The following is a 25,758-nucleotide window of genomic DNA, read 5'->3' on the forward strand; positions in this document are numbered from 1 at the left end:
TTTTACTTTTGCATTCATTACTTGTAATCCAAGCAAACTTTCAAGTACAGTTTGAAAATTCCTGATTACCAGATTAAAGTCTGCAAATCAAGGTTCATTAAGGACTCCTTGAGAGTTACATGCTTTGCTTGCGATCTTAAATTCAGTAGCAACACACTACATTGCACTTCATACATAACTGAGTCTCCTCCTTGTTTAAAGCTAATGTGTGTACAATAATATGTGCACAACCTTCACCTGCCACACAAACTCTCAATTCTATAGGTTGCTGATGGACATCACTGATGCACTACTAACTTTCCATTACATGACCCACAGCAAAGCACCATGAGACAACATTGTTCTCTGGGAAGGAGTGGAGGACAAGTTCTGGGAGTGATTTACTCACCAGTAATGACAATGATTCTGCCAGGCTCATGCTTGGTCCCAGCCAGGTGAAGCTTCCAGCACAGCTCCACAGGGAGGATTCAGACATTACTAAGGCAGCCCACAGCTGTTACCAAGCATGGTCTGGGCATGGGAACCAGATTTAAATGATGCTGAGACAAACTGCTTGCTTTTCCAGAGTGCCAATAAGAAATCGTGTGTCGTTCCATGCACAAAAAATACAGCTCACATCCAAACACTAAACATTTTGCATAAAAAGGGAGATTTTCAAGTAATCTGCTCCCTGGGTGATTTGTTTCCAGACAGCCCTACTACAACTACTGAAGGAGACATGGGACTCAGTTCAGTAGGTTCTCCAGGAACTTCAGAATTTTGTGACCTTGTATTTTCCAATGGGAAAACAAGGAACCACTGTCATTGTAGTGTTGCACTGGGTTGTAATTATTCCTGTTGAAATTAGGTACCAAAATATTGTGAAACAAATTGAGTTGTTGTGCCTGTTTGCATTTTAGGGGAATCAAATACTTTAAGAACCTGGTTTCTATAAATCCCAATCAAAATTAAGGTCTCTGGCCAATGAACATTTCTTGACTGAAGAAGTTTTAGAAGATAAAAAATTTCTACACTGTAAGAACTGATCTAAGCCTTTTAGACTAGTCTAAACTAGTCTCAAATAAAATCTTCTGGTTACCATTCCTTCAACAGGGAATTGAAAGATAGTCAGTATAATTTACTTACTCAAGGATCACATGGGAATTGACTGACAGGAGCAACAGTCAAACTTTGATCCTCTGCATCTCAAGTTAGACTCACAGCTACAAGACCACGTTTTAACTTCCAGCCAAGGGCTACAAACAAATTGATATTTTAGAGCAGATCTACACATCCTCTCTATAACCATTCAGTCTGCAGCAATAGGTTAAAAAATTACTGATGGTTATCCTATAAAAACTTCCCCTTAAATCCCATTATCAGTAATCCCATATTGCTCTCACTTGTACTTGGTCCTGAACCAAGGGGATCCATTGCATGAGAGACACAGGATGCATGAAAGCAGGATGAGACTAACAGTTTTATAATTGTGCATCATAACACATTCCTTTTTCTTCTTTTCTTTTTTCTCATATATTCCCTGAGTGAACTGATGCAGAGCTAAATTACCCCTTTGGGAAAGTACATACATAAAAAAAAAAATCTTCTCTCCAGATGTCCATATCATTTCCAGTCAATCTGTAGACTCCCCTTTGGCATTTCTAGGCCTGTGCTTTCTCAGAAGCTCTAACATGCTTGAGTGTTGGTGACTGCCTTATTGTTTATGTGATTAGTCACTCTTGGACTATTTTAAGGAGGTGATGTATATTTTTTATAAATTTTAGATAAACTTCATTTATATTCTGATGATTGATGCCAAACAGTGATCCTGCTAATTGCATTTCCTAGTATATTTTCTCCAGAATTTGAAAAGGATTCAGAATGGACAAAAGCTTTTCTTACTGGTCTGCTTGCTTTTTCTTTTCTTCCTTTTTTTTTTTTTTTTTTTTTTTTTTGAGGAGAGCCCATGTTGCAATAAAGCTAACAAAACTCTAGCTGAACTACAGCTTTATAATAAAGCTTGTGACAAGTTCTGGGATCTAAGCCAAAAATCAAACCAAATGTACAGTTTACGAGGGTGAAAGGTTTTACTGGCCAGTCTGGTTCTCTTCCAAAATGCCTTCATTTCACATGTAAACGTTAATAGAAACAAACAGTGGTAGTACCATTAACTTCTATTTTTGCATCACCACCTCCATGTCATGCAGTAAGCCAAAGAAAGAAATTGCATGTAGGAAATCAGAGCATGGGGGAAAAAAATCAGGAGAAAAAAAAGAATGAAACAGAACTCTACTAGATCCCTCTCTTTGAATTCCATCTGGCCCACTGAGACTTCCTCAAAATTATTGGCAAAATGTGTTATTATTTTGGGAGGAGAAGCGGAAGGTAAAGGAAGGAAAGGGGAGGGCTCAGGCTAACTCAAAAAGATCTATAATTACAAAAAGCTGTGCTTTTGTTTCTTCCAAGCTTGCTTGCCTTTTTTTTTTTTTTTTTTCCCAACACTAAGCCAGTGGAGTGGGAAGCACATTGATTCATTTGTACACACCTGAGCGTCATTTTGCGACGAGCCCCAATTTCCCCTCCATGGTTCTGTTTAAGATAAAACCCTTTCTAAAGTCTGTGGGAGTTGTGCCTAAAAAAGCCACAACATGAAGCAGGAGACTCCCAGGGCCCCCTTGCTCGCTGTGAAATTATGCACACAGCATGTCCATGAAAAAGCACTATGCTTCCCACATCCTTCTCTGTTTCAGCTCCTATCCATTTGTCTGTTTCCTTCTCTGATTGCATCTTGTCATAAGCCCAAGACTGATAGCTCATTAAGGCAGTGGCTTTCCATGTACTTCTTGTTTACAGTATACTTCTGCCAAAAGTACATCCTTGTGTCAAGGTTATATATCAGTGCCTTAACATGATATATTTTTAATTTTTAATTTCAGAGCTTTCCTAAGCAATTGTAAGTAATCACGTGGTTTCCAGCAATTAGATTTTCTTATGTTTAAACAGCTTGCATTCCCACTGACTTCCCTGTGTACAAAACTGGTGCTGAGTCTGCGACACCTCTCACTCCTTGGGTCATACCAATGCTACTTCTGCTCAGTACAGGCATTCTCCCCAAGCAGCAGACAACATGGAGAGCTATGTGTTCTCCTTTTCAGCAGCCATGAAAACACTTATAAGCATTACATACAATCACATTAGCAAAACTGGGCATTTCCATTTGTCCATGTGCTGTAAGCACAGAGTATAGGAACTCTTGAATTAGCATTTGCATTGGTTTTTTAAATGAAAGAATTAAGTGGTTCAGATCATCTATCTGAAGTCCTGCATTTGCGGAAAACAGAGTGTGGAGATATAAAAGATGTCAGCACTGGTCTCTGAGATCCTGATCTCTTAACTCCAGGGATCACCATAACGCAGTATTCATACATGTTCAGAGGACAGTTGTGCTGCTTCATCCTTGCTCTAACTGGCTTTATTTCTTCCTCTCTGGGTTAACAGCATATCTTAGGGTATCTTTTCCTGGAAACTGAGTGGAATCTGATAAAGTTATGCTTCCAGCAATCTACCAAAATACATTTTGTGACAGGAATAAACTTTAAATCATAACAAAATGAGATCCTCTTTACTGACATGTCCTCACCTTGCCTTCCTTAGTATTAAGCTATTAAGTATGTGGCACTATGTTTTCAGAATGGTTATGTCATCTTAAAAAAAACTTTATTAAATCATTCAGCAGCCTGTTAGAGAAGCTGCAAAAATATTGGTGGGGTCTTCTTGTTGAAGACACTTCCCAACATGTCTCCAGGCACAGACGTGCACCAAGGCATGACTGCACTTACCACCCTGTTGTGCACACAGATCTGAACCCTCGTGCACTTTCATAACACAGGATGTCTCACGACTGACTCACATCATGTCCACACAGCAATTTCCTAACAACATCTCTTTGGAGGCTTCAGTAGACTTCACCTAGTCTGAAAATGTGTGGTATCTCTTTCAGAGGAGTTTATGCTCCTGAGTTTTAGGAAACTTGGACCTGTAGGAGAGACTTTTGTCTCTCCTATGTATGGGCTTGCAGAACCTAGCTAGGAACTTTTCAATGTGTAACTACAACATGTATGAGAGAGAGCAAGCAAGGGTAAATAGGAACAATGGAACCTTCTAAAATCACTGTTGCATGCAACATTTCTTTTTGCTGTTGTTTTCAGAAGTTTTCCTCTAAAGAATAGTATTTATAAAATATAACAGTGTGCCTGGTTTTACTGAACATAATAATTTCAGGTTTGATTCATGCAACTGGCAGAGTCTATACAAAGGATTAAATTAAAGGAAGTGAGTTTAATTTAATGACCTATAGCTGATACAGACTTACTCACAATCACTTTTCATATAGCTAACAGACATACTGTGTTACAAGGATTAACTTCATTTTCGCAACGTCCTCTGCTGCAATTATGACATAAAAAGCTGCTGGGAATCAGCAGCAGGCATACCTTCAGTGCCAGTCTCATTTGCCACTCTGGTAGAGAGGATTAACTGAATAATAGTAAATGACCCAAGGCAGGATGAAAGCAATATGTGGAAAACAAAAAGAAAAGAAAACACTGTGGAAGACCCAGCAGAAGCAGAAATTAATTTGATGAATAACACTTGGATTGCACAGCAGTAACCTGGAAAGGAATGCTGTAGTGAAATCTTATAGGTCAAAACAAAAGTGAGCAAGAAAAACTGTATGCATTGCTGCAAAAATTATTTCTCAATAAATGTAATTTAACACTCTCATAACTGTACAGCCAAATTGTCATGTCAGCTCCCAATCAAACAGCAGCAAGGCAAAAGGAGTTCAAGCTTATGGTGGTTTATTTTGGGTTTGGGGTTTTTGTTCCCCCTTCTTTGCTTAGTCATTGTTTGGAATTGGCCAAGAAGCTGAAATAATTTCAAAGCTGGAGAGAGTAAGTGGTAAAGCCAGCTTCATGTCTACTTTCAAAAGATGCAACTTCACATAGCCATTTACACATTCAGCTTACATTGAAGGTTAACTGGACAGACCCAAAATATACAGTTTAGAACCAGATTTCTGTGGGCTACCAACACCAGCCAACTCAGGGCAGTTTAAGAGCTCAAGAGCAGGCAAAAGGGTGGCTAACTCTTCTCTTCTGGCTCAGCACAGCACTGATTTCAGCAGAGTATGCTCAGATCTTGAGATCAATGCTACTGCAGTGACATTATTGTAACTGGAGGTAGATCAGCTGACAGCAAATTGATGTGTTTGATGTAATGAGGCTTTTGAATGACAGTGTAGACTCCCTCCTTAATAGCTGAGGAGTGGTCCAAGCCCCAAATCTAAGTTCTTGATCTAGACAATTATAATTGTGGATATGCTTGTTACTGATTTAAACACAGCTATTCAGACTTCCTGTGCCACAAAGTTGTCTGCATGCTCCCTGCAGTTCTGACGAATCTTTTATCCCTCTCCTTATATTATCTTGGGAGTTAATGAATCTTATATTCCCTTTCTATGAAATAAATTCAGTTAAAACAGAATGATTCACCTCTAAGACCCCCATCTTTGAAGGTCAGAAATACCTTTTAGAACTCTAACTCTGTGTCAATATCTGCTATACAAAAGACAGGTGGGAACAGATCACTGCACTGCAGCTTTGGAGAGAAACCCCTGCTTTTGAAGAGACACTCAGCAAAGAGAGAAGTTTTCAGAAACAGCCCTCTTTTCTGCATATTTTCTGATTGGCCTGCGGTACCCAAGAGTCTCTTACTGAGAAAGGTGACTCTCTAGCAAATAGTGCCCACAAGTATTTTATTTTAGTGAGCAAATATGATCCTGTGAGCCAAAAGCTTAAATTCCTTAAAGGATATGGACCCTACAGCTCTTGTCTGGCTGCTCAAAAGGGGTCTAATTTGCTTTAAATTAAAAAAAAAATTATGTCTCTATTAGCTCTCCTGAGGCCTGCCTTTAGCTAAGAAACTAGACTTTCTGCATAGACCTAGCTATACATATCTACTCCTTGCTCATGAGGCATACAATTGTGTCTCTTTTTTTAAAAAAAGGGAATTTTCACTTTCAGTTTTACAGTGATGAGAGGATATTAATGGAATATTTTGTCCCTGATTAGAAAACAACCCAGGCCCCACTCTTAAAGGGACTGAGAATCTGTAGCTTGACTTGAGTACAGTGGGAGCGATAGCAAAACAATGAGTGTTCTTTTAACTCTGTAAGACATACAGGGAAAAAAACCTGAAATATGAGCAACTTGACAAGGTGTCAAAATACTAATGTCCTGTTTATTCCGTTTGTTCCTGTTACCTTTTCATCTTGGGCAGCTCTACTCTTCCAGCCTATGCTGGAATGCTTTACCCACACTGTTGAATTCCTAAAGGTTTTGCTGCTTCTCTGATTGCCCCAGGAGTGTCTGATGCCAACAGTCCCACAAGGGAAAAATAAAAGGTGTTGAACAGCAAGGCATCCCACAATCTTGTCTCATCAAGGAACTTGGGCAGATATTAAAAGCAAACTGATGCCAGAACCCATTTCTGCATGTTAAGAAGAGGGTAAAGGTAAACCAGAAAGGTTGGAAGAGGGAGATAGAAATTAACAAGGAAATAAAAGTTCAAGTTGCCAATATTCTACCTAAAGTATTCAGCTCAGTGTTTTCTTTCGAAGTTTTGTTTAAAAAAAAACCAAACCCTAAGAGATGAATTTATGGGGTGGGAGAGTGGAAATCCCATTTATCAACATTCTTCTTCCTTCTTTTCTACCTCAAGGAGACACTCTTCATCTGCCCAGGACATCAGTCCACTTGGCTGGTTATTTCAGTTTTGTGGATATTCTGCTGATTGCTATAATGTAGATTCCCATGTCAGATACTTGAGTTAATTAGTTCGTGGGCTGCTAGTGTCAGACTTGTTTAGTGCAGGAAAAATAGCTGACAACAAATCATCACTGCATGAGATCTTGATTATTATTTGGATGCAAACAGAAGCATGCTGGCATTGCCTTACAAGTGCTTTTAATCACAGAAGGATGTTATACTGTTAACACAACGAGGCTGGCTTTTCTTATGAGAAATGAGAGGGATCATTGAAGGCCCCTAGTCTAGCACACTTACTTGCTATTTATTCAAACTTAATTTAGGTAACCCTGTCTTCTCCTGGGTGGTCATAGGGTTGAGGGCCTAGATCCTCTGTTTCTAAAGGGGTCCCCAATAACTTGTTGCCAGAAAACAGGCATGACCGTTAAGCATGCTTGACGTGCTATATTGGGAGTCCATACTGACAGAAACATTGATAGGATTATTGAATATCCTGAGCTGGAGGGGACCCAAAAGGATCATCAAAGTCCATCTCTTGGCCCTACACAGGACAGCCCCAAGAATCACACCATGTTACATACATGCATTTCATTGCCTAGGAAGGTTAACTCAAACACAAAGCTGAATACAATACTGCTGCCTCCTTCATGTGTGACTCTCCAAACTATTACCTTTCCATGCTACTTAGTTTCTTCCAAAAGTGCCACTATGCTTTTGAAGGAAATATACATTACCCCCTGTAATTATTCTTGCTTTAAATCTCCCCTCTCTAGCACAATATCCCCATGACGTACAACATAGATGAGATGCTCAAAGTCCACAAAATACAGGATTGGAATGACAGTGCAATGCCAGAGCTTTCTGCAATTCATCCCTTTGCAATGTTTCCAACTTTGGGGTTAATTTTGGAAAGGCATGGTGGTTTTAGATAATATCAAAACGTTTAGATTCAGTGGTGTTAGGATCAAGAAGATATGCACAAATGTGTAGTTTTGCTTTTGCACTTTGATCTGGACATTCCTGCAGTTTTTTGTTGTATCACTCCAAATGTTGTGATACTCAGACTCCAGACAGTAACCTGCCTAAGTCCTAGTTAGTAAATGAAAGAGAAAACTATCACCTGAAATGTTGGGTAAATTATTTTTTCAGCTCCATCAAGATAGTCTCTTGAAAACACTTTCATCTTTGTTCCTCTAATATCACTACATGACTTTTGTAACACTGTCACGAATGAGCGTTTAAAAGTTGTTATCCAACTTTTAATGAAGTGGCCTAGCACTGAGAATCTCATTGACTGCAATAAAATGGTATGGAAAACATGCTTCTCCCACACAGACTTTCCAACAGTATTTTTCAACTTCCATGGTCTAATCAGGAAAACAAAGTAAGGTCGTGAGTCTGAACCAAGAATCAGAAACCTAACTGAGTCAGGATTTAAGAAAGCTGCAACTTAAATTGCCAAGGATGCTCCAGTGACCTGTATTAACCTTAGGAAAAGTTGCTTCTGAGTCATCAAACCTCAGTAGGCTGATAGCTGGAGAATCACAGTATAGATAAAGGAGGCTCTGTGCTTTGCAAACTTGCACAAGCAGCAACAGGCAACTCTGGCCATGTAATTTGCCTCTTTATATGTAATTAGTACAATATGTAATTTGGAAGTCTTGGAGTTAATTATACAATGTTCATACCTGAATTTATTCTATGGGTAGCAATTTGTGTACTGTGTTGTATGAGTTGAATATGTAAACAGGAATGTTTTGGTGATAAAGCATGTCTAGAAATACGGACACAGACTGCAAAGGAGGCAGGGAATTCTTCTGCATATCTTTTAGGGGAAGCAGATAACAGCAGATTTTGAGATATGGAAATGCAGTGCAAAATGAAATGCAACTATCAGCCTATTATTATCACATTAAAAGAAAATATTCTTATTACATTCAATAAAAAAGCTATAGCAGAAGAGCAATGAACATGATAATAATTTTAGCTGGGGCTACTTTGAAAAGATTCTGATACTGACTGATTCAAAACCTTCCCTGTTAATTTTTAAGCCTCCTACATAACTCAAAATACAAGCCCAAATTTAATGTCTTCATCCCAAGGGAAATAAGGATGCACACTGAAAAGATTAATTATGTACTTTCAACAGTTACATTCCTCCTAAAATATAACCTTTTCAGCTCAGGATTGGTGCATCTGGATTGCTAAACAATACCATGGGGTAAACCCATTTCTTTAAATCAGATGGAAATCTGTGGGGAAAGTAAAGAGCTGGGGAGTTCAGAAGGGTTTGAATTATTCATCGCAAACATTTACTCTATCAGTTTCATCAGATTACAAGGATATAGCCAAACAGATGTGACCAGGCAGTTGAACAGGGGAAAAGTAGAATTTTTTAAAATACCAGCTTGTGAAATGCACCTTCTGGACTGATTTTCTATCACATAGCATGACTGTTTGTGCCAGCTCATCACTGGGAACATTAAAAGCATCTGAAAAGGAGCTGATGGTTACAGAAATGTTTCTGAGACCAATGTTATAAAAATGGTCCAGTAAACAGCGAGAGTAAAATAGCCAGGTGTTCTAAGCCTCAAAAGTGATCCCTGCTAGTCAGGACAGTGCCAGGTGCTGCACTGATGGTATTAAATCTAGTGATGGAAAATGTTTAGCAAGTATTTGCTCAAGACAGTACAAAACCGAGTCAGCTAAAAAAGCTTCCCATATCAGGTGCTCAGAGCACAAAAGGAAGTTGGGGACCAGTGCCTGCTACTGGTTACAGAATATTAAGCAGTGTAAATCACCATGAAAAATCCTATGAGATGATGAAAACTTGTTAAAGTCAAAGTTTTAAAATGGAAATAAATAAATATAACAGTATGGAATGTAACCATTGTCTATTAGTTTCTTAAAAATAGAAATCTCCTACACTGAAATGAGAACACAATATAGTTCAGCACCTACTGAAAACAGCCAGTAGGCAGAAAATCTTGTGTGATACCTGCAGCTCTATCCACCAGAGAGTTGCAATTTAGGTAAATAATTTCCTTTAATTAAACAAAGAAACCTATCAAATTCCCATGTTGCCTTTTAAGACCTGCCAGGTCTGCTGCTTTAGAACAAGCCCTTTATAGGAAGGACACTCTCTGTGTTTTCAGAACGTTAATGTTTCTTTCAAATAACTCCTTTGCAGTCTAGCCTGCTTTTTTAGAAGTAAAATGGGTAGGTATGTGCTCTTTAAGCTCAGGTCACAAAAAAGGCAAGCCATTTTGATCATTTGAAGCTGTGATGCTTCAGACCAGAGTTTACTCTGAAGAACTCTGTTTCACTTCTTCCTCATCGAGTTTTCAGAGGAACGATAAACAGGAAATTTATGTATGAGGTTACCCAGTAAAGTAATGGAGAGCTGTAACTGTTTGAACTTTATTGTTGAGGGTAAGGTAACCATGTTAGGTCTGGATCTAAATTAATAGCAGCCCTTAATTTAAGCACAGGGATCAAGAGTGAACTACAGACACTTTGGGTCCCCTTGCACAGAAAAATGTTTAAGACTTAGCTGCAGAGCTGTTAATTATGGGTCCCACTCAAAACTGTGGCTTTCCAGCACTGAAACACAGAGACCTACAGTCTGTTCCGAGGGGAGAATTTGGAAATAAGTGATAACCCATGATGTTTCTGAGGCAGGGTTTGTACTGTGAGAAAGAAACCTTTTAGGCCAGGTGGTATAGTCAAAAGAAAACTTTCAGGCCCACAAAAGTGTTTTTAATGTGTGGCAGAGATTTGTAGCTTTTCTTCTCCTGTATTAAAAAAAACCTATTAATTCCTATACTAATGGTAACTTATGCATTTGATTCTAGAGAGATTTGTCAAATGCTTTAGATACTCAGCTTTAATCCCTCTCTGATAAGTGGGCAGTGTGTGTATCTGCTTTTCTGTGCATTACAGAATTGGAGGCCTGAGCAGTCAGCAAATTAAGCATTATCTTTTGTTCTGATAATCATCAGAACTTTATATGAATTGTTACCATAGCTACTTCCCCAAGCTAGGCATCTCCTCCTCACCAGAGAAGTTTGCAAGTCAGGTAGATAACCACATAGCATATTGAATGAATCATGCACATGAGCAGAAGGGTTTGAAGTAAAATGCTGGTTTAACACAGCTGTAGTTAGGGATAACCTCCCACTCACCTCATGAAACTGTCTCTTCTCCCTGTGATTGCTCAGAGCTGCTTTCCAAATACATGCTGAGGGGGGTACACAGCATTACAGGGTGCTAAATGCAGCATTCCTGTAACTCAGGATGGTGTTAAACAAGACTTCTGACTAAATAGCAGAGTGGGCAGCCATCACACCTTTCATTCTGAAACAACTGCCCTCCTCAGGTTTCTTTTCCTTTACAGGCTAAGTTGCCATGGCCCTGACTGGAAATGAATGACTGCAGCTTAACTTTTTGATGCAACTAAGTTACAATGATTCAGAGACCTTTTGGAAAGGGTTTTCCAAAAGACACTGTAGGGTCTGCGTAAGCAAAAGTAAGGAATTCAACCTGAAAGCTTTGCCTAAATCAAACATTTAGCAACCTGTAACAGCAGTCATGGTAACTATTTTCCTTCCCAGCAAAATGCTCCTAAGAGGACAGCTGAGAGGGAGGTGTATGGGGAACAAAACCCACCTATTTTCTGTGACTATTAACTTTTTTTTTGTTAAGCTTTAACTGTTGCTGTTCCTGGCCTGTTTTTTTGACTGGTGTCTGCAAATGTTCACAGGGCTGACTTTTACTGGCAAACACGCTAGCAGAAAGCAGGACATGGGGGAGAGGGAGAGTGGGAGATGTGGCTTTCCAGAACCAAAGGTTTCATTTGCATCCTCCAGCCTCTGTGCCAGAGCAGCATGGGAGCACGTGTAGGCGGAGAGTAGCTAGACAGCACAGCTCATATTTCCAGGACATTGAAGTTGCTCATCAGTGTGAAATAGTCCCCCCCCCAAATAAATTTTCTTGAAGAGATCCTGAACATAAGCAAAATGTATCATAATAATTCACTGCGTCATTATTCACTGAGCTCAACTTCCGTGGGTGAGCTCCCATCAACATTTTGAGAGACAGCTCAAAATAATGGAGCCTACCTATGAGCACAGTGTGAGCTTATGATTCATGAAACATAGTGTTGAATTCAGAAACAAGTGTGGTTTTAAAAACTGCTTTCTAGCCTTGCTCCAAAGCAGATTAGCATAAAATGCCCCTATCTACCTACCTAACAAAGAATGTTTTGACACTAGATTTGACAGACTTTAAAAATCAGCTTTACTGTTGGCTACTGCCCAAGGCAGCAGCAGGACTGTACAACCAGTACAGTTCCTTTCTAGATCAAAATTTCAGCTTCATGCGTGCACACAGAATGGCTTTCTTCAGTATGAAGTTCTTGCTGGTTTCAGTCGAGAAAAGATACAGTTACAGATCCCTGATAGTAAAATTATAGTTTCTAAGGAATTTCACAGAATCATAGCATAAGCTGAGTTGGAAGGTACCCTCAAAGATCACAGCATTCGACTCCTGGCCCTGCACTGCACATCCCCAAGAATCACACCATGTGCATTGTCCAAACGCTTCTTGAACTCTGTCAGGCTTGGTGCTGTGACCGCTTTCCTGGGGAGCCTGTTCAGTGCCTGACCACTCTTTGGGTGAAGAACCTTTTCCTGATATCCAACCTAAACCTCCCCTGACACAGCTTCAGGCCACTCCCTCGGGTCCTGTCACTGGGCACCACAGAGAAGAGAGCAGTGCTTGACCCTCCTCTTCCCCTCACAAGGAAGTTGTGACTGTCTCTCCTCAGTCTCCTCCAGGCTGAACAGACCAAGTGACCTCAGCCACTCCTCATATGGCTTCCCCTCAAGGCCCTTCGCCATCTTGGTTGCCCTCCTTTGGACACTCTCTAAGAGTTTAATGTCTTTTTTCATATTGTGAATCCCAGAACTGCCCCCAGCACTCAGGGTGAGGCTGCCCCAGTACAGAGCAGAGCAGGACAATCCCTCCCTTGCCCGACTGGCGATGCTGTACCTGATGCCTCCCAGGACATGGTGGGCTCCTGGCTGCCAGGGCACTGCTGACTCACATTCAACCTTCCATTGACCAGGACCCCCAGGTCCCTCTCCACAGTCCTGCTTTCCAGCATCTCATTCCCCAGTCTGTCTGCACATCCAGGGTTGTCCCATCCCAGGTGCTGAATCCAACATTTTCTCTTGTTGAAATTCACATGGCTGGTGATTGACCAGTTCTCTAATTTGTTGGTGTTGCTCTGCAGGGCCTCCCTGCTTTTCAGGGAGACAACAGTTCCTCATTCTTTGACTTCTATTACCAGGTGTCACTAAGGACCAAGCGCCCACCAACACTAAGAATGAATTTAGCCCATGACAAATGCCATGGACTATTTTGGATATGAAAGTGTGTCATCAGAGCAGCCAGTTTATAATTTGTCATTCTTCACAGCATGCGTCTTGCCTCTGGGCTGATTTGAAAGAACCAAAGGCAAAACCCAGTAAGGCAACAATGTCTCAAGGCTAGAAACAGTAGAAACATTGCAGGAAAGCCTCACCTGAAAGGATTTCTTCTCAATTTTCAAAGCAAAAGAACACGCCTTTGGTTCGCCGAACCAAAACCAGCACATACATTTCTTTGCGTAAATACCTTTATCACCGCTCTGGTGGATCTTTTTGACCTGGGTCAAATATGAGAGAAGAAATCCAGACGGCAGATGGTTTTAGCCCCTACAACAATTCACAATGAACCAGAGGAAGTCAGATGCATCATCAAAAATCCCAAAGCCAGTATTTGTCTCCAAGGTGCGACATATATAGTACCCACAACCTACAAAAAGAACATGTTCTTTCCCTCTTTCTTCAAAGTTATTTGATTCCCAAGGAACTCCTTGGATAGCAGATAATAGATGGTACAAAAAGGGCATTTATTATGAAAATATTTGATGAGAGGAAATAAGATGATATCTCCATGCAACTTAAAGATCTTAGGCATATAGTATTACAAGCAAGAAGCACGGATGGCAGGCAGAACTCTACACATCTTTCTCAAGAATATTAAAATCCAGCTTCTTCCCTGATAGCCATCAGTGATCAAAAGGCATAAACAATCAGGCTTTCTATGCTAATGATTGCACTGAAATAGTTTCTTAAGTAGTTTAACCAATTAGAAGGAGCACCAGCCATTAAAAGGAATCTTAATGATGGATTAGTTATTCAGAATCCTTTAAAAGAACTATGTAGGGTTTTTTTATTTCATGTGTCCCTCATTTTTTCTTGATTTTGGCTGTTTTCCATTTTTTAAAATAATTTTTAAAAACCCCAAAACCTTCACAAACTCTTGGAAAGTATGAAGATACCAGCCTCCCTGCCTTTATTTTCATCGGCTTAATTTGTGAATCATTGAAAATTAATATATTTGTGGTTCGCCCATGAAAAAGACTTGAAAGTTTAAGTAATCCAAGTCTCTCCTATGCAGGCTCTAAGGCAAAGGATTTCTAATTGCTATGAACTGGCTAGGACAGAGAAAAACCTCTTAAAATGAAATCACATTTTTTAAATTAGATTTCATGAAGAAGCAATATCAGGGTTAAAGTCTGTTTGAAGTAACACAAAAATCTTTCAATAAAAAGTTAACTGTGTGTTATTCAGATGGGAGTGGAGAAACAGCAGTAGTTTATTGCTCAGGAATACATTGCCTGCAACATATTTCATAGAAAAAGTATTCTTAGCTAAAGATGTCCTCCAGTACTGATTAGATTAATAGCTGGCAAAATTTGGCCAACATACATTACGTTAACAGAAAGTCACACTCGGCTGTTAACTCTGTTTAGGCCCTATGTTGAGCAATCAGTGCAGGACAACATATTGAGTAACACCGTGGTCAAGTCAGAATTAGCAGGAGCATCACATATGTTATTGCTAGCAGAAGCAATGCAGACTGTTTGGAGGGTGTGCAATTCCTCTGTCAGCTTGTTTAGCTCTAGAGTTAAGCAAAACGACTTTAGCTTCATCTTTGTTTCTCATTTATATGCTGTGATTTTCTTTTGCATGAAAAATACCCAAAACCAAAAAACCCCAACAACAACAACAACAAAAAAAAAATGCAGACACAGATTCGGCCAGGGTTTTTTTCCTGGAGGGCTTCCTGGCAGCTTTCTGCTGTGCCCAAATTCACATGCCATCACGGACTGGCCTCATCTGTGACACCACAGGTAGTTCCGCCTCGCAGCTGCACCCGCAGCTGACTGCCTGAGCTCGCCTCCTCTGCAAAGCACAGCTTAAGCACCTCACACACAGCTTAAGCACACTCACACCTCACACACAACTCCTCTAGAGCAGGTGGGACATATCAGCTAGGCCTAGCTTGAAAAACTCCCAGTGAAGTCCTGCATGACAGCTGTAGGGAACGTGACTGAGTCTCAAGTCTCCCAAAACAACATTGCTTCCCAAGGGGAATTCAATCCTCACTCAACCAGTCTGCAAGGTGTGTTTTGAAGGAAGGCTGGCTAAGTACATGTGGGGCCATGCTCTGTGTTGATTCCTACCAACTTCAGACTTCCCATGGCCTTCACATTAACCTGCAGAGCACTCCGCTGAAGGGCAGTGCCCTGCTAGTATGCCTGTTCAAGCTCTGGAGAGAGAATGAAATTATGGAACGGTTCACTTTTTTTAGCAACCTTTTCTTTGGTTGAGAAGAAAATGAAGTATTTTGAAGCTGAAACTTCTGAGGGGTTACATACCACTCTCATAATGCTAACACCCGTGCAGCAACACAAGCACGGGTACTTCTGCCTTTAAAGGGGCTTGGTTTTGTCTCAGAACAGAACAGGAAAGTTTAGGAAAACAAAAAGGTTGTGCAGGTTAGAAAAGTGCTCCCCACACAGCTCTAGCCCTAGTTATGGGAGGTCTCTAATGGTATTTAATATTTCATACAATTTTGGTTTCAATTAAATTAATAGATGGGAAAATAAAAAAGAATGGGCTGGAAGGGGGGTAATTTTTTCCTATCCTGCAGGAAAATTCCAGTTACTTAAATTATTCTTTGCAGAGAAATGAAACAATTGCTGCAAAAGGGAACACTGAAAAATGTCATCCAATCTGCTTCTGAAATGCAGTTTATGCAATGAAGTAACATTTGTGTGGATTCCACTAATTCACTCCATTTCAGAACACCAGCCAGACAGCAGTTTCAGTGCCCCTTGAAAGCTGTTAGGATTGCAGACAGTCACGGTTCACCTCCCCCTCTCCCCACAACCCCCATTCCCAGAAGCACCTAGATGTTTTAGGGACATAAACCACTCAAGTTTTAGGAATGACTCTTCACGAGGTTACATAAGCACTTCAGTCCATTACTCAGAGGCAGTTTAGGCACACAGGTCCCCTTGATGCCCCAAGAGAATGTAGGAGCTGCTTTGGAAGTCTAAGCCCCAGTGTTGGAGACTTACAGCTGTAAAACACAGCATTATCCAGAGTACTTATTGCTAAAGATACAATGCAGCATTTTAAAGATGGGCATTAATCCATACAATCATAGGATGGTTTGAAAGGGACCTTAAAGACTACCTAGTTCCAACCCCATGCCAGGGACAGGGACACCTTCCACTGGACCAGGTTTCTCAAAACCCCATCCAGCCTGGCCTTGAACACTTTCAGGGATGGGGCATCCACAGCTTCTCTGGGCAATCTGTTCCAGTGTCTCACCACTCCCACAAGAAAGAGCTGCTTCCAGCTGTTCAACCAGCTCTTGGTTATCCCAGTACAGCAGCATTTAACACCAAAGCACTGAATTACTGTTCTCCAAAGTTGTGAGGTCCTCCCAAACCACACAATCAATTGGGGGCATTAGTTATATCTGAAAAACGTGATCTAGATATGACCCCTGACTTCCTACAGGCTCTGGCAGGTATTACTTTGGGATTCTCTGGATGGTTTTGCAAATGTTACTCAAGATCTAGTCCATTGTCTTCTGTAAAACTTAACACACACTAAAAGTATTTTCAGAGAGATGATTCACTTTCCCCTTGCTTTTAGCAACAATTCTGCTTGTAGCTGATAGGAAAAGCACTAGCAACTCCTATCCAGCAGTCAGGATTTTTACTCCAGAATATATGAGTACTGTTTCAAAAAGACAGCAAATGAAACCAAAGCCAATAAGTACTGCAGTCACCTTACGAAATATTACCACCTTCAGCTGGTTATTGTGCTATGGATACTTGGTGTATCACAGATACTGCTTTCTGGAAACTATAATAAGAAAAATTCCAAGGAGAAAAATTTTGAAATGGCCTCAAAGAGCACTGAAAAATTTAGACCACTGTAAGCATTGATGTTTTGGAAAAATAGCCTAGCTTTCACTAAACCCGTATCTATATGTAAGCAAACGTCTCCCAGACTTCAACTGTAAGCACAGCTACTAATTTCGTTAGTTTCACTAGGCTTTGTCCTCTCCTCATCTGAAGCAGCACATTTGCAATGACAATCCCATGCTACTAAGTGAATATCACATTTACACTGAAAGTGCCCAAGTGGTTTTCAAATCTTGACTCTGCTTTATCTGCTTCTGTCATAAGTCTGCCTGGCAAAAAAACTAAAAAACCCAAGGAAACCAACCAACCAACAAAAAAACCCACATGCATCTGAGATGGGGGCATGTTCACTTTCAGAAGTCAGTGAAAGAAAGGGGTGTGGAAGAGAAACTCTTTAACATTGCTCAAGAAAACAGTTTTCAGTCAGACTCCAGTACTGCCTAATTCCTGTCTGCATCAGCCCAGTTAAAGTTGCCTGTGCTTAGGGGCGATTGGCAGTCTGCTCTTGGTTCCTTCACTGCACTGCTAATCTCCACTAATACTCTCCCATGCTTCATTTAATTTCACTCTCAGGGCTCTTTTTCAAATTCTTCCTCAAATCTTAAACCAATGCCCTCATTGTTTAGGATTCCTTTACCCTGACAAGTCTGACCTCAGATATCCTTTCCTCTTTTCCTGCTCTGTAACTCAGGCAGTCCACTTAGTCATTCATATGGTAACCTCACATAATGGTCTCCACATTAATTAAGTAATTTTGGTTCTTTAAGGTACTACAGAGGGGTTTTCAATCTCTCAGTGCCTTTCAGGCCAATTGAACTAATTTTTCTGTTGAACAGACTGGAGAGTACATGGAAGAAGAGCCAAGGAGAACATACTCGCTCTCCCTCTGGGCCATTCCTTTCATGCTGCTTCAGGGTTAGGCCAAAACAACATCAGCAAGTCTAATTTGCCCCAGCAGCGGATGGGAAATGACCAAAAACCCGGCAGATTAATTTGTGTCAGATGTATGCTTTAAAGCAAGTGAGAGCAAGAGAGAATGTGAGAGCATTTACAGAAAAACATGCTCTTTCTCTCAGATTTAGAAGGGCCCTCTTGTTTCAGATCTCTTGGGAGCCAAGTGGCCCCGAGCAAATGAAAAGTCCTACCTTTGCTTTATGTTCTGCTTTTGTATTTGATGCTTTTTCAGTAATCAGACAACTCAGAAAAAAAATCAGAGGGATAAAAAGAAGCGAAACTGTACAATGCATGATTGTTTTTGCAGTAACTGCCGAGTCTTCTAGCAAAGATAATTTTGAACCATACAGGTGAGATGGTCAGAAAAAGAAGAGGCCTGGTGATTTTTTTTTTGAGGAGAGAGAGTTGTGTCCTACACCACTCCAGAAAAGGAAAATGTGGTGGAAATCTCATGTCACTCTGGAAAATAGTAATGAATAGAGTTACATAATCAATAGCCTAATAAGACTGAAATGACAGGTCAATACATGATCCTGACTAGGAAGCCCAGGTCCAAACCAGTTTTTCTGTTGAAACAGTAGAGCCCAAGTTGCATTCTGGTGGCCAGATGTGGTCACCCAGCTGTGGTATTCTAAAAGGATGAGTCCTCGAGCAGCCATGGCAATCCAGCAGCTGTAATAGTTTGGTGTTACTCCGTGTGACTTGGTAGGGAATATTTATTTTTTCTGTATACAGCTAACATATGAGCTGAAAAACAGCACAACTGGCAGTGGTTAGGCTTCTTACTGATATTCCCAGCAAGGCCAAGATCAGTCATCTCTGTGTCCAATCTCTCTGGTTAATGGTGTTGCAACACTGGAGATGAGTCATGTGTGAGCTATCACTAAGCAGTAACATTTCTGTTGTTAAATTAAATAGATTTAATTTTGTACATTCTTGGAACTCATATCCAATCTGATCTGCTCACCACATCTAAAAGGTTTTGTTTACTTTCTAGGCAGCCTTGCTGTTTAGATCTCAGATGACTGCCTGAAAAATTCTAGGAAAGCTCAAAATAACTCTCATAAGAAAGAAGTGTAACATTAGCATGGACTCATTTCTGGTGACAGTTCTGCTTCAAAAACTTCAAGCCTTGCTCTTCATTCACACTATTCCTAATCCTTGTTTTATCATTATTATGAGACAGATATAATACCCAAAGTCCTACCGGAAGTCTGAATCCCAATTCAGTTTGGCAGCATAAACATAACCATAGAAAAATCTTCCAAGAGAGCCAAAGAGACAAAAAGCCTCAATCTAAAAAGAAAGCAAAGGAGTTTTGTGGCATTAGACCTTAAATCTCAGTTTCAGAACAGACTAGCACTTAGGAGCCTGCCACAACTTTCAACAAGATGTCAGACATAGTTAATACAACATTCAATATTGGTGCAGTTATACTGGTACTCTTAGCAGTATCACCTATTTCAATCTAGAAAGGAAATAGCAGTACAGGGAAGAAACAACATAGGATGCCTTTTTGTCTATAGATGTTGTTGTACTGGGATGTTTTTCAATAAAAACACATACCAGTAACCTCAATGGTTGTACTAGTGCCAGATCTTCTATACGGGATCAAGAGTCTCAGAAGATTTAGGTGTCTGTATCACACTAGATTAACTGGTGTTTTGGCAGGTAACAGCATTTCCAGGCCCACATGTAAGCACCAGATCACATCTGAGAAAGAGAGAGAGTCTTGAGCATTTTGAAAATATTCTTTTTAAGGTTGCTGAAATGTATAAGACTTGGCAAGTTAAAAAAATAAAGCAATCCTCTTCAAAGGAAGAAAACTGAACAAAGCCATTCAGAAGATACAGTAACGAAAGGAAATAGAAATCTGTACTAGTGATGACTATATTGGCAAGTCTTCTCTGTCCATAACCCATACTTGTGGAAAATGGTTACTACAGCTATAGCAATTAATGTAATGCTGTCTGAATAATTTTATCTGAGACAAAACTATACTATCTTCATGAATACAAGAAAGAAACAAGTTCTGGAGAAGATTAATTCAATAATATCTAGATTCCTAATCTGCTGATTTAGGTCCCAGTAGAAGCTTAGAAACTTTCAGTGGAAGGAAAAAGAGAAAAAACTCCTTATTTTATCTGATCCATGGGAAAACCTCAAGTTCATTGAGGTGGTCTATTGGTTTTAGGGTGCCTAGTGCTGGAAAGAAAAAAATGCAGCCCAAGCCTGCAGATAAACAGTTTGACTGACCTCATTCTGCAGCTCTAAGTTTGTTCACCACACATTCACGTCAGTGCTAGTTCCAGCTCAGGAGAGCAGCTCAGGCACATAGCCAGGGGTTTGCAGGGCAAGCCTGCTCAACCCTTGCTTGGAGCAGCTTCAGGAGACAGGAACCACACCCTTGCTTCCTGTCATAGCAGAGCAAGCCTAGAAGTCACAAAACCTTCTGCTGGTTACACTGCCAGAAGTGTGCATGTGTACACCCAGTCCAGTACTAATTAGTCTTCCTGGCACCAAAGCCTCAATCATCTGTCCCAGGCCAAACAGCATACTATGGGAATGTCCCACACTGACAGTCCTCCTGGAGATAGACACAAAGTCTGAGATGCTCTCCTGTCCAGATAAGGACTATTGCTCATCTTGGGCTGGGGGAGCAGACTCAGTGAGGATTTTGGAATATTCGATCCTCCAAGACTGGCAGGATTTGCAAGATCTGAAGCTCATGCCAGATAAAAGCTCAGTGGGTCTTTCCTAATCTGTGCCCAATCTAAGCTTAAACTTGCAATTCCTGGACAGCACTGAAAATACAATTGCAAAATTTCTGAGAGCAGAGCTCATAGTGCTGGGCTGAAGAGCCACGAAGACTGCAGGGTCTTTGTGTATGATAAGAAAACTGTACATGGGGAAGGCAATCTGAATGACAGTTGCAGCTCTCTCAACCTTCGTCCTGCCAGGAAGCCCTTCAGCCCCCACCAACTGTTGCCAATGGTTAACCATCACTATCAAAAAGACTTCTAGTATTTTCCTGACTTAAATATCTGAAAGGCAGTAGAATCTCATCTAATTACTCATCTTTACTATCACTATGATATCTGCATCACATTTTTAATAACACAAGAACATTGAAATAATTATGAAGGCTACAGATAACTTAAAATCTGATATCCTTGAACAGCTGCTTGTAAATGTTTCCTCATTTTATTCCACATTTATTTATCCTTTGAAATAATTAAGCACTTAAACACTATTGTTTGCTTAAATACCAATGCACATATCTGACATGAATAAACACAGAGTGAAAAGTAACAAATTGCTTATCAGGAAGGTACATTTGTTCTGCATTTGTACAGAACATCTGTAGAAGCCTGAAGGGCAGAAATTATATCCCTGAAAGACAGTTTACCATGGCTAATTCTTAGAAAAAAATCCAACCAAAAACACTTACATGTATTTAAGAGGGCTAAGAGACTTGATTTTTTGCTGTAAGCCTCAAATATTTCATTTTCAGAGAACACAGCTAAGGATTCTGCATTCCTAACAACTCTGAATAATCAGGTCCAATTGGCTGAAATCAATGATTACGAAAAAATAGACCCTAAAGTTTACCCCTGTGCTTTACATGAATGCTTCATATTTCTCTCTTCTCACTTCTAATTTTTAGACTCAGTTCACTGTTCTCACATCTCTAGGCATTAGCAGACTTTGATTGTTACTTTTCCCTTATGTTCAAACTTTTAGGTCCCAGGCCAAGCTGTGCCCTCAGCTGTGTGAACGTAAACCAAGCAACTCTGTTCACTTGAGTGAGTTTCCATTAGCAAAGGCATAAGCAAAACTTGGCTCTCACACCTGATGTGCCTTACCACTCTAATAATCTCATGTTGGGATCTCAGAAACAGAAACACTCAAGCGTTCATAACACTGTGCTAAATATGTGTCTAAGTCTATTCCAGCTGAGGCTCTTACTGAAGAACCACTTAAGAGCTGTTTGGCAAAAAAAAAAAGGAGCTAGTTTCTTTGACCCAAGGTTCTAAATTTACCATTTGACTATATATTTTTCTTTAAATATGCTGTGACTCAGACACGCATTCACTGCAATTTGTGTACACATGTTCCATATGATCAGCCCTGTTTGCTTTCTATCTAAAACAGAAGAGGTCACTGTATCTGAAACAAACGTGAACTTACAGCTAGAGTAATAAGTAACTTGAATGCAAACAGATCAAGCAATCTTGCCCTAAAGTCAGCAAGAACCAATTGGTTTTCCTCACTGAACCCCTGCAAATGAGCTAAGTGGAAGAAGGAAAGCATCTACTTTGCAGAAAACAAAGAGGAGCTTTTAGTCTGATAAATGCAATCCCACACAAGACCCGCTCCACCTGACCAGGGGACCGCTTCTCCCTCCCCAAGGCTTGCATGCTCCAGCAAACTCTGAGTCCCATCTCCCAGCTCTTGGAAGGAGAAGTTTGCTATAGGGAGAAATACTTTATAGCTCACCAGCTGTGTGAACAAACCCAGACATATTTGGCTTCTGTGAACTTGGCTAAATCAATGAAACATCAGAGCTCAAACTTGATGCTTTATTTCCTTTAGTCTGAGGTTCTGCTCACTATAAACGTGATCTGGAACAGCACGTGTGAGACTGTAAAGCAAAAAAGAAATGAAAACAAAATGTGATTGTACATGAGATCAATTCCATGCTGACGTGATAATACGTTCAAAATTCTCATTTCTGTAGAAAGCTGACCACAGGCACTTCATCAATCAGTATTTCGATTTGTAATGTGTTCCGTATGGTTCTCTGTCATTACTTAATGGGGAACATCCCCTCTGAAAACATCTGACTCTGAGCTTTGCATCGAGAGAGCTGCTCGTGTTTCAACCACGTTTCCCAGAAACTGAACACTCAGCAACATATTCATTTTAGTGACAGCCACCACTAATGAGAAACAGCCATGAGTCCGCTGAATATTTTACAAGCCAAAGAAATTTATACTAGCAGCAACAAAAAAACTCAGATTCATTTACACGACAACTGAATCTCTAGAATCTCCAAAATCTCGATTTTAACATCCTAAAGCTCATACTGGGTTGGTGTTTGTACTTGTCTATTTTTTATTTTATAGTTTCTCTATTTATTTTTGTGTGGTTTTTTGGTTTGTTTTTTTTGTTTGTTTTTTTTTTGTGTTTTTTTTTTTTGTTTGTTTGTTTGTTTTTTATCACTAGTTAGGCCAGTTGTTCTGACATGTGTCCTGCATATCAGGAACAGGAAGCTGGAGCATGAATTGGAGGGTTTATCACAAGCTGAGAGGTGGTGAAAAAAAGTAAGTTCATCAGAAGCAAAAAGCTCATACAACACTCTGTGATGGCACTAGATTAGAAGGGCCTAAAGAAAGCAATTAGAAAATCTGTGGCATTTTGTTGGAGAACTTTATTATTTTCCTGCACCAATTTTCTTTGCTCAGAATATCAGGGGATCACTAATCTGAAAACTTCTTGGGGTTCACTGTTTTGTTTTAGGTTTGGGATTTTTTGGGGTTAGGGAAGTGTTTGGTTGGTTTTGTCATAAGGAGGAGCAGCTGTGCAAGATTTTGAATTGCCAATATATGAATTTTTTTTTAAATTACCAGACCCAAAACACAGGCAACTTGTGAGGAAAGTAAAATTTCAGACTACATGTAAACAACAGCTATTTCAGAAGACTGGAGGTAACGAGTGCTGTACCTTTATTTAGAAGAGTCTCTACTCGTTGATCAAGGCATTATTTGGAAATAGTCATTAAAATCAAAATAATAAAATGACTGGATGTTCAGGATGCCGCAGAGTCAAACTGGCACAATTTCTACAGGGAAAAACTGTGTCTCACTATTCTAAGACTTATTTAAATCTACCAACAAGACATTGACAAAGAATAAGCCTGACAAACACAAAGCAGGATACCAGGCAAGAGACAGCTATGGTAAGAATAAGATTAGCAACTCTCCCAGTTCATGGGCCAGATTGTCCCTTACTCCCAGTGATTTCAGCAAGATTTGTTCCAAGAGTAAATGCTTAGAAATGGAAGGAAGGGTTTTACAACTGCTTAAATTTATGTTATGATCTTCTTCAAGGCAGCTTACAAAGAATATCTAAAAAAATTTTTTTAATAATATTATAATTAATAGTATTTTGAAGCTAATCAAGTCAGAGATGAAAAGTCAACTCATATACTAAGTTCAAAGCACGATTAATGAAAACTTCTTGTTTCTTGAAACATACTTCAAAGGAACACATCATGTTTCATCACACTAAGAAAGTTTACATTTGCCTCCTAAATTCACTACTTTTAAAACAATGGTCCTGAACCTCAGTTTAACTCCAATGGCAATATTTCCATCTTAGCTATAGAAACCAATAATGTTCTTGGTTGTTTATAAATAAAGAAAGAAATTAAATCCCAATCTCACAAGTGACACCAAAGCCACCTAACTTTTTTGAGATTACTTACCAAATTCAAATGGAAGAGTCAAGAATTCCATCTGTCAGAGTAGTAACCACCAAAATAAAAAAACTCTTAGAAAAAACATGGTGTGAGCAGCTGAGTCTCTGAAAAAGCACTTCTAAGCAAGGACTTTTGTAAAGGATCAGAATGCTTCGAGCACTTTGAAATATAAGAGAGAACAAAGTTAGAAAGTAGAAATCACAAATCTTGCTAGCTAAAGAAAAGCATTTGAGACAAACGATGAGGAAAATACCGTAACTAGAAATTAAAAGAAAACAATTCAGAAAAAGACATTAAACAGAGGTCAAAGCATCTTGATGAGCATTTGCAGGTTTACATAAAAAACATTTACTGACTTTCAAGCCACTACAGGTATCATTTTACAGAAGAAAAAATGGTAGACAATAAAAAAAAAATATTTAGAGGTTTGCTGATAGATTTCTGGAAGCAAAGCCAAGGAAAAGAGAATACAAATATTGTAATGTATAAGCAAAGCATGCAGCACCCTGAGCCAGAGCACCAAGGCCAAGCATCAACACAGCCCCAGCAAAAGATAGAGCAAACTCTCAGGGCACATGTTAAGTATCAGGCTAATCCCGGTAGCTTGCAAGTGCAACAAATAAGGTTGAAATGATGTTTTCACAAAACAAGCAGCTGATTGGAAGCACATCTGAAGTTGACTTTTGGTGTGTGCCTCACCACCTTGCTGATCACTTCGATTATTCTCTTGACCTTTCAGTTGCCTTCATTCAGAAAGTTCATGTGTGTTGAACTTTTGTTTCATTTCATCTCTTAGCTGACACAGAATGACTTTTCCACCTGGTGAAGAGCTTGTAGGTGTTGGGGTCCCTCCCCCGCCGTGTAGCCCTGGGAGAGGGGCCCTGAGGGCACAGACACGGGGTTTCCCTGCCCCTGCTCAGCCTCGTTCCCATTGGTTGGTTTGTGTTCCCTGCGCGGGCAGAAGGACCCTTGGTCCCGTGACTGGAACAGTTCCTCGGCAGAGCCCCGGCCATGCGGCTGGAGAAATAAACATCTCTGAAACATCTACCAAGAATCTGTCTGTCCATATATATTTCCTTTCCACGGGACTCCTGGTTTGATATATGCGTGTTGCAGGATCCCCACTGCAACATGTAGGCTTTGTGCATCCCTTGTACCTGTGGAGGGTTTCAGCATGT

At 40.1% G+C, this 25,758-nt stretch overlaps 1 long non-coding RNA gene across 3 annotated transcripts in view; it reads right to left on the minus strand.

The window, feature by feature from the left end:
- The window catches only part of LOC108449240, a 76,312-nt gene extending 50,828 nt beyond the window's left edge, over positions 1 to 25,484 (minus strand). For 2 of the 3 annotated variants that reach the window (XR_001865391.1, XR_001865392.1), the window contains exons 1-3: positions 24,587 to 25,484; positions 22,597 to 22,741; positions 19,663 to 19,809 (exon numbers count right to left, since the gene is read on the minus strand). This is a non-coding gene — a long non-coding RNA (uncharacterized LOC108449240). The remainder of the gene's footprint in view (positions 1 to 19,662; positions 19,810 to 22,596; positions 22,742 to 24,586) is intronic. The other variant, XR_001865393.1, reaches the window with a different exon arrangement.
- Between the last annotated feature and the right edge of the window lie 274 nt (positions 25,485 to 25,758).

This window comes from Corvus brachyrhynchos, unplaced genomic scaffold (assembly GCF_000691975.1).
Source record: "Corvus brachyrhynchos isolate BGI_N302 unplaced genomic scaffold, ASM69197v1 scaffold258, whole genome shotgun sequence".
NCBI classification, from domain to species: Eukaryota; Metazoa; Chordata; class Aves; order Passeriformes; family Corvidae; genus Corvus; species Corvus brachyrhynchos.